Raw genomic sequence first — 9,378 nt, 5'->3', positions numbered from 1 at the left:
CGGCGTGGGAGGCCCTGTGTGTGTGTACCCGGTGTGTGTGTGTACCCGGTGTGTGAGGGTGCCCGGTGTGTGAGGGTGCCCGGTGTGTGTGAAGGTGCCCGGTGTGTGTGGGTGCCCGGTGTGTGTGGGTGCCCGGTGTGTGTGGTGCCCGGTGTGTTTGGGCCTGGTGTGTGAAGGTGTCCAGTGTGTGGGGTGCCCGGTGTGTGAGGTGCCCGGTGTGTGAAGGTGCGTAGTGTGTGATGGTGCGCAGTGTGGGGGTGCCCAGTGTGGGGGTGGCCGGTGTGTGTGGGTCCCTGGTATGGGGGGACCCGGTGTGAGGATGCCTAGTGTAGGGGTGCCCGTGTGTGGGGTGCGCAGTGTGGGGTGCCCAGGTTGGGAGTGTCCAGCAGGAGTGCGCCGCCCCCTTCCCCTGGGCTGCTGGCAGAGATGGGCATGCATGGGAGGGCACCCTCGTTCCCCCAGAGGAAGCTGGCTGTGGCCACAGGCCCTTGAGGCCTAGGCTCTGGGTGAAGATAGGCTCTGACGAGCTGCTACTCTGCCTGCCTCTGGAGGGTGTCTGCAGGTGGATTTTTGGTAGTGTTTATTTTGTGCCTTCCTCTGCTACCTGTCCCTCATTAGTCAGTAGAACCTTTTCTTTCTTTCTTTCTTTTTCTTTTTGTGTGGCACTTGAGCTCCGGGACTGGCCTTTCCTACAGCCTGGCCCTCCACCACTTGGGACACCAGTCTTTTTTTGTTCATTAATTGGCTGGCACTCCTCCAGGGCTCAGCCTCCCAAGTAGGATTACAGGCGTGAGTCACCATCTCCTGGAAGTAATATACATTTTTATTGAGGAAAAATCCACTTTCAATAAAGCTTATAGCTCACTGAGTGGTTTTGGTAAACGTAACCCCTTTTTGTCTCCTCTACATTGAATAATAGAGCGTACCCTGCATTTCTGTCCCTACCTGGCCTAGAGCTCCATATAAATAGAATCACACACAAAAGAGTTCATTATGATGCTCAGATCCCCCCTCGTTTTGCCACTACTCACTCTGTTGCTGCATGGTCTTCCTCTGTTCATAGAGTACACACTGAGATTGTTTCTAGATTTTTTTTGGGGGGGGGGAAGGGTCTGGTCGTGGGGCCTGAACTCTGGGCCTGGGTGCTGTCCCTCAGCTCTTCAGCTCAAGGCTAGCGCTCTACCACTTGAGCCACAGCGCCACTTCCGGCTTTTTTCTTTTTGCTTATGTGGTGCTGAGGAATCGAACCCAGGGCATCCTGCATGCAAGGCAAGCGCTCTACCACTGAGCCACCTTCCCAGCCCCTGTTTCTAGATTTTTTTCCACTCAATAAAGCTGTTAGGAATAAAGCCTTGAATGTTATGAGTATTTTGTCTGTTTCTCCTGGATAATTTCGTAGATGTAGATTGGCCTTGATAACAGTACCAAACAGCTTTCCAGAATGGCTGGGCCATCCATATGAGAGCTCTAATACTACAGACAGGCAGGAGGCACCAAATCCTGTCCTTGCAGTTGATTGGCGTTTCCCTCCTCCCTGGTTAGAGGGGCTCTTTACACCCTTACAGCTGCTTGCACTTACACACCCCCAGAGGGCGTGCTTGAGAGGGAGTGCCCACTTAGTAAAATGTACAGAAAGGGTGTGGGCCAAGGCGATGGGTGGGCCTGGGCGGCATCTCGGCAAGTGTGGCAAGTGCGAGCCGGTGGCCAGCGGGCAGGACGACCAGCTGAGTAGTCACAGCAGGCTTCCTGGGAGAGGAGAGAGAGCAAACTGAAAAGAGGAGGGAAACGGAAAGCGTTCCTGGGAAGGCACTGCCACACAGACCTCTGACCACCAGCGGAGGCTCTTTCTGGTTGGGGATCACAAACAGGTCACCGCTGCCTCCTCACCCAGCCATCGGTGTCTGTGTCTGTGTTTGTCTGCCGGTCTTTCTCTCTCCCTCGCTGGCTGGCTCCCTGGCTCTAGGAGGTCTGGAGCTGCATTCATCCTCATCCGCAGAGTTCAGATGGAGGTGTGGCCTTTCCTGGAGTTCCCATGACCTCCTCTGGCTCTACTGTGTCACTGTTTATGCAGTGGTAAGGGTACAGAGAAAGGGGGGAGATGTCCATTAATTTCAGTTATAGTAATGTGGTATCTTTGTGGTTTCTGCCCTGAGGTGCTCAGGTTGTCTCTATTAGACCTGTACAGAGTAACAGCGCAGTAAAAATGAACATTTCTAGGGGAAGAGTGTAGAGCTAGAGAGTCCAGTGACTGAGTGAGCAGAGACGAAGCTGCTGAGTGTTAGGCAGGAGTCCCGATGGCCAGGGAGGTTGTTGTGACCCAGTAGGTGCACCTGTTCCTGGTGCAGGCTCCCCATCAGGCCCTGAGCCCGGGACCAGATACGTTGCACAGCAATTACACATTCCTTCCGACGGGCATCCCTGCTTCCCCCGAAAGGAGTGGCAGACTGTCTAGTAATTTGGATCAAAAGGGGACTAGGGGTGTGGCTCTAGTGATAGAGTGAGGGCCTGGCACAGGAAAGGCTCAGAATCCAATCCCAGAACTGCGAAGAAATTAAGAACAAACGAGCCGTGGAGCCAAGACTTCCAGGCAGCGCTGCCCAGTGGAAGCGAGGCCGTGGCACTGCACCCTGGGTTGGGTACCTGTGAAGGCCAAACCCTGGGGGGGGGCGCGTTAACTCCCATTTCCTGCCTGGGGAGCAAGAAGTGTTTCTTGTTTCTATTTCTCCCTACTGCAATCCTGTAATTACAATAAACCCTTGCTAAAGCTTGAGAGGCAGAGGGAGAACCCTAGAGGTTGTATTCCAGTTGCACGTAACAGCGATGGGGCCTGAGCACAGCTCTTGGGCCTGTGTGAACACCCAGCCCGGTTAGCTCCCCCAAGGCCCCCAGCCCCCAGCAGGCTGCGGGGTCTGAGGAAAGAGCTACGCCTGGTGAGGGCAGCTTACTCAGCAATTTGTGCATGCACCCAACACACACTGTGTACACATGCTTGCACACATGCTTGCACACATGCTTGCATGTGGCTCACAGGGCGGCTCATAGGGTTGTAACTCACCAGGGCGGCTCACCCGGGTTTTGTTTAGGTGCTTTGGCTGGCTAGCCAGGACTCCCTTCCTCCTCCACCCTCCGTGTGCACCCCTCCCACAGCTCACGCCGCCGTTGGGGAAGATGACCTTCACAGATGACCTTCACAGCACCCAAGAGCCCTTCCCCAGTCAAGGGCAGCAGAGCAGTTGCCTTCCCGGCTGATGTCTCCCCGAGTTCCCCAGAAGCAGCTGCGTTCCTGTCCCCTGAGCAGGCATGGGATGGGGTGGCCTGGGCTCAGGGTGTGTGTGTGTGTGTGTGTGTGAACCAGAGGAAGATGTGACAGTGGAAAGAGCCTGCAGGAAGGCTCATGTGCCCCGAGTCAGTCTGAGGAAGACATCGGGAGGAGATGACCACAGTTCCTATCAGTGATCACCTATTATTTGGCCTAACTGTGAGTCCACCACACGGCAGCCTGGTGTGAGAAGCCAGAGGACAGCTGCAGGCAGGCCTGCACCCTCTCCTCAATCACCATGGAGTCTGCAGGGCCCACTCAGAGCTTGCCCAGCCATACACTCACCCCGGGGCACTGCACCCCTTCCCCCAGAGCAGGCCCTAGCAAATGACTAACAAGAAGCTCCCTCATGGGGGTGGGTTGAGTCTGAGGAGTCACCCGCAGCCCCAGCGCACCCTGCCTGTGGCCCTCCTGGGGCAGGGGGGTGGGTGGTCCCCCGGTCAGAGCCCTCCGAGGTGTCCTGGCCAGCAGTTTGGAAGGACCTGTCCCAAATGTTTTATCTGCATTAACGACAGGATACATTTCGAGACATGTGTCCTCAGGCAATGTCCTGCAGACAGCAGAGTGCCCCCACCTATCTCAGGCTCTGGCTGTGGCCTCTTGGTGTGGCCAAGGGATTCAGCAACATGAGGAGGGGGGGCAGCAGCTGCCCGCACCACACGGCAATCTGTTTTACAGGGAGTATTTCATTTTATTCAGCAGAATACGGCTAAAGTAACAATAAAAACAGGCATGTAAACAATGGCATTTATCAAATACCTGATTGTATGTGCTACCACTTTATACGACTGGCAGTGGGCTAGGACTAGGTTTACCACACACACACACACGCACACACACAGAATGGATCATGTCTGACATCATGATGCCCGCTGTAGGACTGCCATCATGCCATGGCCTACCATTGCTGACATCTCTTTCCATGCATGGACCATGGCTTTCCTCATCACTCAGTGTCCCCACGCACTGGTGTTGGAACTGGGGCAATGTAACATTTCTGCTGCTTAATTACAGTCTCTCAGACTTCTCTGCTAGGGCTGGCTTACAAGCTAGTTGTCCAGGCCTTAGCCTCCTGAGTAGCCAAGGTTGCAGGCAGGAGTCACCAGGGTCCAGCCAGAGAATCCTTAACTGTCAACCCCCTGGCAGTTTTCTCTGTGGGTGGAAAGCCCGGGAACCACCTCGTACCATCTCCCTTGACTCTCCAAGCCATACTGGATGCTACCACACTGAGGGTCTACATTTGCATATTTTTTCTCCTTTTGTCTCACCACGTAGCCTGAGCTGGCTTTGAACTCATGATCTTCCTGCCTCTCCCTCCCAAAGGCTGAGGTTATAGGCATTTATTACCACACCTGGAGCTTCACCTCAGGACCTCTCGCTGGGCTTTTTTGCTCATGTCTGGTGTTCTGCCACTTGAGCCATGCCTCTACTTCTGGTTTTTTGCTAGTTGTCTGGAAATAAGCAACTCTTGGAATTATCTGCCTGGACTGATTCCAAGCCACGGTTCCCAGACCTGAGCTTTCTGGGTAGCTAGGAGTCTAGGCACCGGTCACCGGTGCCTGCTTCTTACCATCTCTCCTGGGCCGCCGCCATCCAGCCGTCTGTCTTGTGGTGTCACGAGCAGGGTCATTGCCACCCCCCGCTGTAACTTCATTTCCTTAGCGATGATGAGGCCGAGCAAGCACGCACTAGCTTTGCGCAACCGGTGTCCCATGGAAACTTCCACTACAGGGGTGTCTGAAATGGCTTCTCTATGCCTCTGAAGAGAACTTAAGCTGCCTTATGTCCACTCAGATTAGGCTGCTGGTCTGCGGCCTTCAATCTCTGGATGGGGAACAGGGGAACAGGGTCTTGATGGAGAAGGGCCTGCCTCTCCGCACCCCCCACCCCCCACCCCCCGCCCAGTCCACAGACTTCCTGTCAACAGGGTGTGAGGGACCGGGGTCTGGACAGAGGACATGACAGGGACATCAGAGCGGCTTGGCGAGTTCCAGGCCCACACATGGTCTTAGCGGAACAGGCATCTCTGGACAAGCCCACACTGTCCTGCCGCCGGGCCCTTCCGGAACATGCAGCTGTGCTGAACCTCACACATAGAGGCTTAGCTGCTCTCAGGCCGCAGCCCACAGCCCCCGTCCAGGTCCTGGGGAAGGCCTCAGTGCCCGTGCCCTGCGCCCGGTGCCCTCCGAACCCGTGCCTCACCCCTCCCATCAGTGTCTTAGATGGCAATCTTTGTTGATAGAAATCCAACTCCACATGCTCTGCTTTCTTCTTTGATCCTGGAGTTGCTGAGATTAAAGATGAGGTCTCAGGGGAATGTTGCAAGTTTGGGGGCGGGCTCTCAGGCATGGGGGTGCGTGAGCCCTGCTGCGTGGCAGGGACTCCTGGCTGCCTTACTGGCCCACACTGGGCCCACCCCACACCTACGGCACCCAGGCTAGCGTCGGCATTCACGTTGTCTGGTGTGGGCTCCACTCTGCGCATCAGGTCGCTCCCAGCACCCAGTGCTGGAAGAATCTACACAGGCCCCAGGAGCCCCATGGAAGCCCAGGCCTGCTCAGCGCTTGCAACTTGTGAAATCCTGGTGGCAGCGAAGGTCTGAAGATGTCACTCACTTCATCCTTATCCATGTCCTCCTCTTCCTAGTGATGTGAGCTCCCCGAGATGGCTGCCTTGTCTGAAATCTAGGATCAGATTACTTGCCCCAAGGGGTGGTAAGCAAGCACGCTGGACAAGCAGGCAGCTTCTGGTCCCTGCGTGTCCAATCCACGTGCCCTGGTGCTAATACTTGCTCACTGCCACTCCCACAGAATGGCTGGTCACAATGTAACCAGGACGTACAAGAGGGGAGGGGATGAGGCTGGGCGGTAGGGACAGCGTGAGGGGGCCAAGACCTCACACAGTCCCGGTCCACACTTTCCGTGCTCCTCCATGACCTTCAGTTGATTGAACTCCCGGTCAGTTGCAGCCCAAAAGCCCCCATGGAAGCCCCCTGTTCTGGACAGAGAGGCAGCTTCCCAGACGAGCACCAAGGCCCTGGGGTTGGCAGTCCCCGGACCATGATGTATCTCCGGAAGACCCCACTCTGTTCATGTCTGTCCTCCTGTCCACTGGAGGACCCTCGCCTAACAGGGTGGGCCCTGCAGAGTCCCAGGCACGAGAGTCTGAGGGTGCCTCCTGTCTGGAGGAGACCTGGAGAGCCCAGACTTGAGCTGCCCGAGGCTCAGATGGGCCCCACCACATCTCAGATGCCAGCCCGGTCCTGTGGCGGCCAGGGACACAGAGGCAGGGAAGCACTGGTACCTCTGACTGACAGTGGTGCGTGGAGGCCGGGCCTGCCCGGGGTGGCAGGTGTGAAAACACACCTGAGCGGTGCACACTGCATAGTGGAGGCCACGCAGCCACGCTGGCCCCGCCTGTGCCGCTCAGCCGTGGACATGACCTTCTTTGCGACGGACCAGCTCGGCCGGAGCACTGGGACCGACGGGACAGGGATCTCGGGATAGGTGGGCAAAGGAGTCGGCGAAGTGACAAACAGACACAGACTCAAAAGAGTTGCATCTGAGTGTATCTTTATTGAAGAGAATTAACATTTTTATACAGTGTGTGATTGTAACATAGATTCTTTGTTTATTTAAGCACGTAATCAATTTTTTTTAAAGGCAAAGCATTGATGAATTACATGAAAATTAATGACTATCCCACCAACTGTTTAAGCTAAGTGGTGGGAAACAAGTCTAGCATATTGTTTAATAGAATACGTCATCTATTCAACTTTTTTATGTTTAATAATTAACAAACCTAAAACAGGGCTGTACTTACATTGTACTCTTTTTAATTTTATTTTTATCCAACTAACTTCATCTTTATAAGCTCCTGTATAAGGAAATGGTTCTTGGTTGGTTCAGGACATATGTTACTAACTTTATATTTTGTGTGAAAACACCATCTATTCCCTATAACGTAAGTTGGACTAAACTTAATCATAACTGTTGGGAGAATCTTTCTTTTTCTTTTATAATCAGAGGTCTCTTCTTTTTAGAACTCTCTAAACTACTAGGATAGCTCTTTCTAACTTAGTTTAAATTATTGATTTTGTCTATTGGACATATCTAGAAATTTTAAGTCTCTATATTTACTATGTGTGAGCTGCAAAACCGCTTGTGAAGTTGTAGGAGTTTCTGGAGGCAACGTCACATCAGATGATAGATTGATTGGGGGATTGCCCACATTTAATCTTTGGCCTTAGTCTTTATTACTTAGAGAAGCCATCTCTATTGGACTGGAAAAATACAACATGCTCTGTTCACGGATCAATAGAAAAATAGCCAAAATGAGAATAAAGGCAACGAATGTACAGCCAAGAAGAATATAGTAAGAATAAAGGTAGAGGCTATAAAGGTGCAGCCAAGTGTTTGGGAAGCCTTGAACCAACACCCCCTTCCTGGGGGCATGCTTCCTTGAAGCTCTTTGTCCAACGCGATCTCTCACGCAGACTCCGCAGAAGGTGGGGTGGCACCCACTGGTCACAGAAAGGTGTCCACTCAGCTGGAAATACCAGGAACCACTGGAAGTGCAGAAACTTAAGCATTTGACCTTGCTTCTCTGGCCAGAGACTATTCATTGAACTTGCAGCCCCTTATTCTGTTGTCGATGTCAAATCAGAAGCCATCTATCCACCACAGGCAGCTTTATGGAAGTGCTCTGCCCACCTGCGCCGGCCTCTCTTCGCTGAACCCAGCTAAGGACTCCTTGCAGACACATCTTCATGGCTGCTTTGCCTGCTGTGATCTCTGCTCCTTTCCAAACGCTTGCTTCGGCCGCTTTCCTCTCCATTGTGCCTCTCGGACTGGGTTCCCATGGTGGTTGGATACTGAGCTGCTTGTTAGAGGAGGAAACAAGAGTTATTGTATACGATGGCAGGCCTGAACTGGCCTGGAGCAGGACAGACGCTCTCCCAGGTGGGACTTGTCAGGGCACAGGGCAGGCATCCTGCCACTGGGCCTGGGTCATTGTGGTGAGCAGCAGTCACACTGGAACTTCTCTCTCTCAGAGAACAACGGGTTAAGTCTGACCAGATTGTCTTTTTTAGGGAATCCAGTTCTCCACCAACTCCTGGGGGATGCCTGGGGCTTGAGTCTATGCCAGGCTCCACTCCTGTCCAGAACCTTTCATTCCAAAAGTTTCAACCAAGTGTATGTGGCGTGGCACTTTTTTTTTGTTTTGTGATGTTGAACTCACCCTGTACAAGCACAGGATTGACCTGGGAGACGCTGTCGTGTGTGTGTGTGTGTGTGTGTGTGTGTGGTTGTCACACTGAGAGAGCACGCTGTGGCTGCGGCACGCCCCCTAACATCCACCCTGCCTGGCACAGGCCCTCCCAGGTGGCCAGGCTCGCATGCCCACCGATGGTGCTGCAAAGACCCCCTCAGCCCTGTGCTGGTCACTGAACGACTCCCCATGGACAGGAAGGCCTCAGGATCCACAAATGCCACCAGTGGCCCCATCTCTGCCCAGGCCTGGCCCGGCCAGCCTGGCCCAGCCCTACCGAGGGGACAGGCTCTCCACACCCACCAGAATGCTGGCTCTCCTGGCAGCCGGGGAGGGAGGGCCTCCCGGCTGGGTGGAGTGACTCCTCTCCAGAATCTCTGGAATCCGCGCCCTGCACCAGCCTGGAGGAGCTGTCTGGAGCATCTTCCCTGCTGACTGCTCCACACCTCTCACCCTGCTGCCCGCCAGCTGTTGGCCACCAGCCCAAATCCTTGGGAACTCGCTGTGGCCGCCGGGCAGGAGGGTGCGTCCACTCCAGGTCAGAGAGGGGTTGGTAAGAGGGGTGCGGGTTAGGGCTGACGCACCCTACCATGTCTGTCCAGGGCCAGTGCCACCGCCCCTTTAAGACGGGGTCTTGTCATTCCCCCCCACCCACGCGGAGGGTCCCGGGGAGGGAGGTGGGGAGGGACGTGGCGCAGCTGTTACCCCGAGGGGAGGCCGGGCAGGGACGAGGGCGGGGTCAGCGCTGCGGACCCGCGGGAAGGCGGGGCCGGGCCAGAGGCGGGGTC

The sequence above is a fragment of the Dipodomys ordii genome, unplaced genomic scaffold (genome assembly GCF_000151885.1).
Source record: "Dipodomys ordii isolate 6190 unplaced genomic scaffold, Dord_2.0 Scaffold129, whole genome shotgun sequence".
Classification (NCBI taxonomy): domain Eukaryota; kingdom Metazoa; phylum Chordata; class Mammalia; order Rodentia; family Heteromyidae; genus Dipodomys; species Dipodomys ordii.
Note: the sequence above shows the minus strand (reverse complement) of the source record.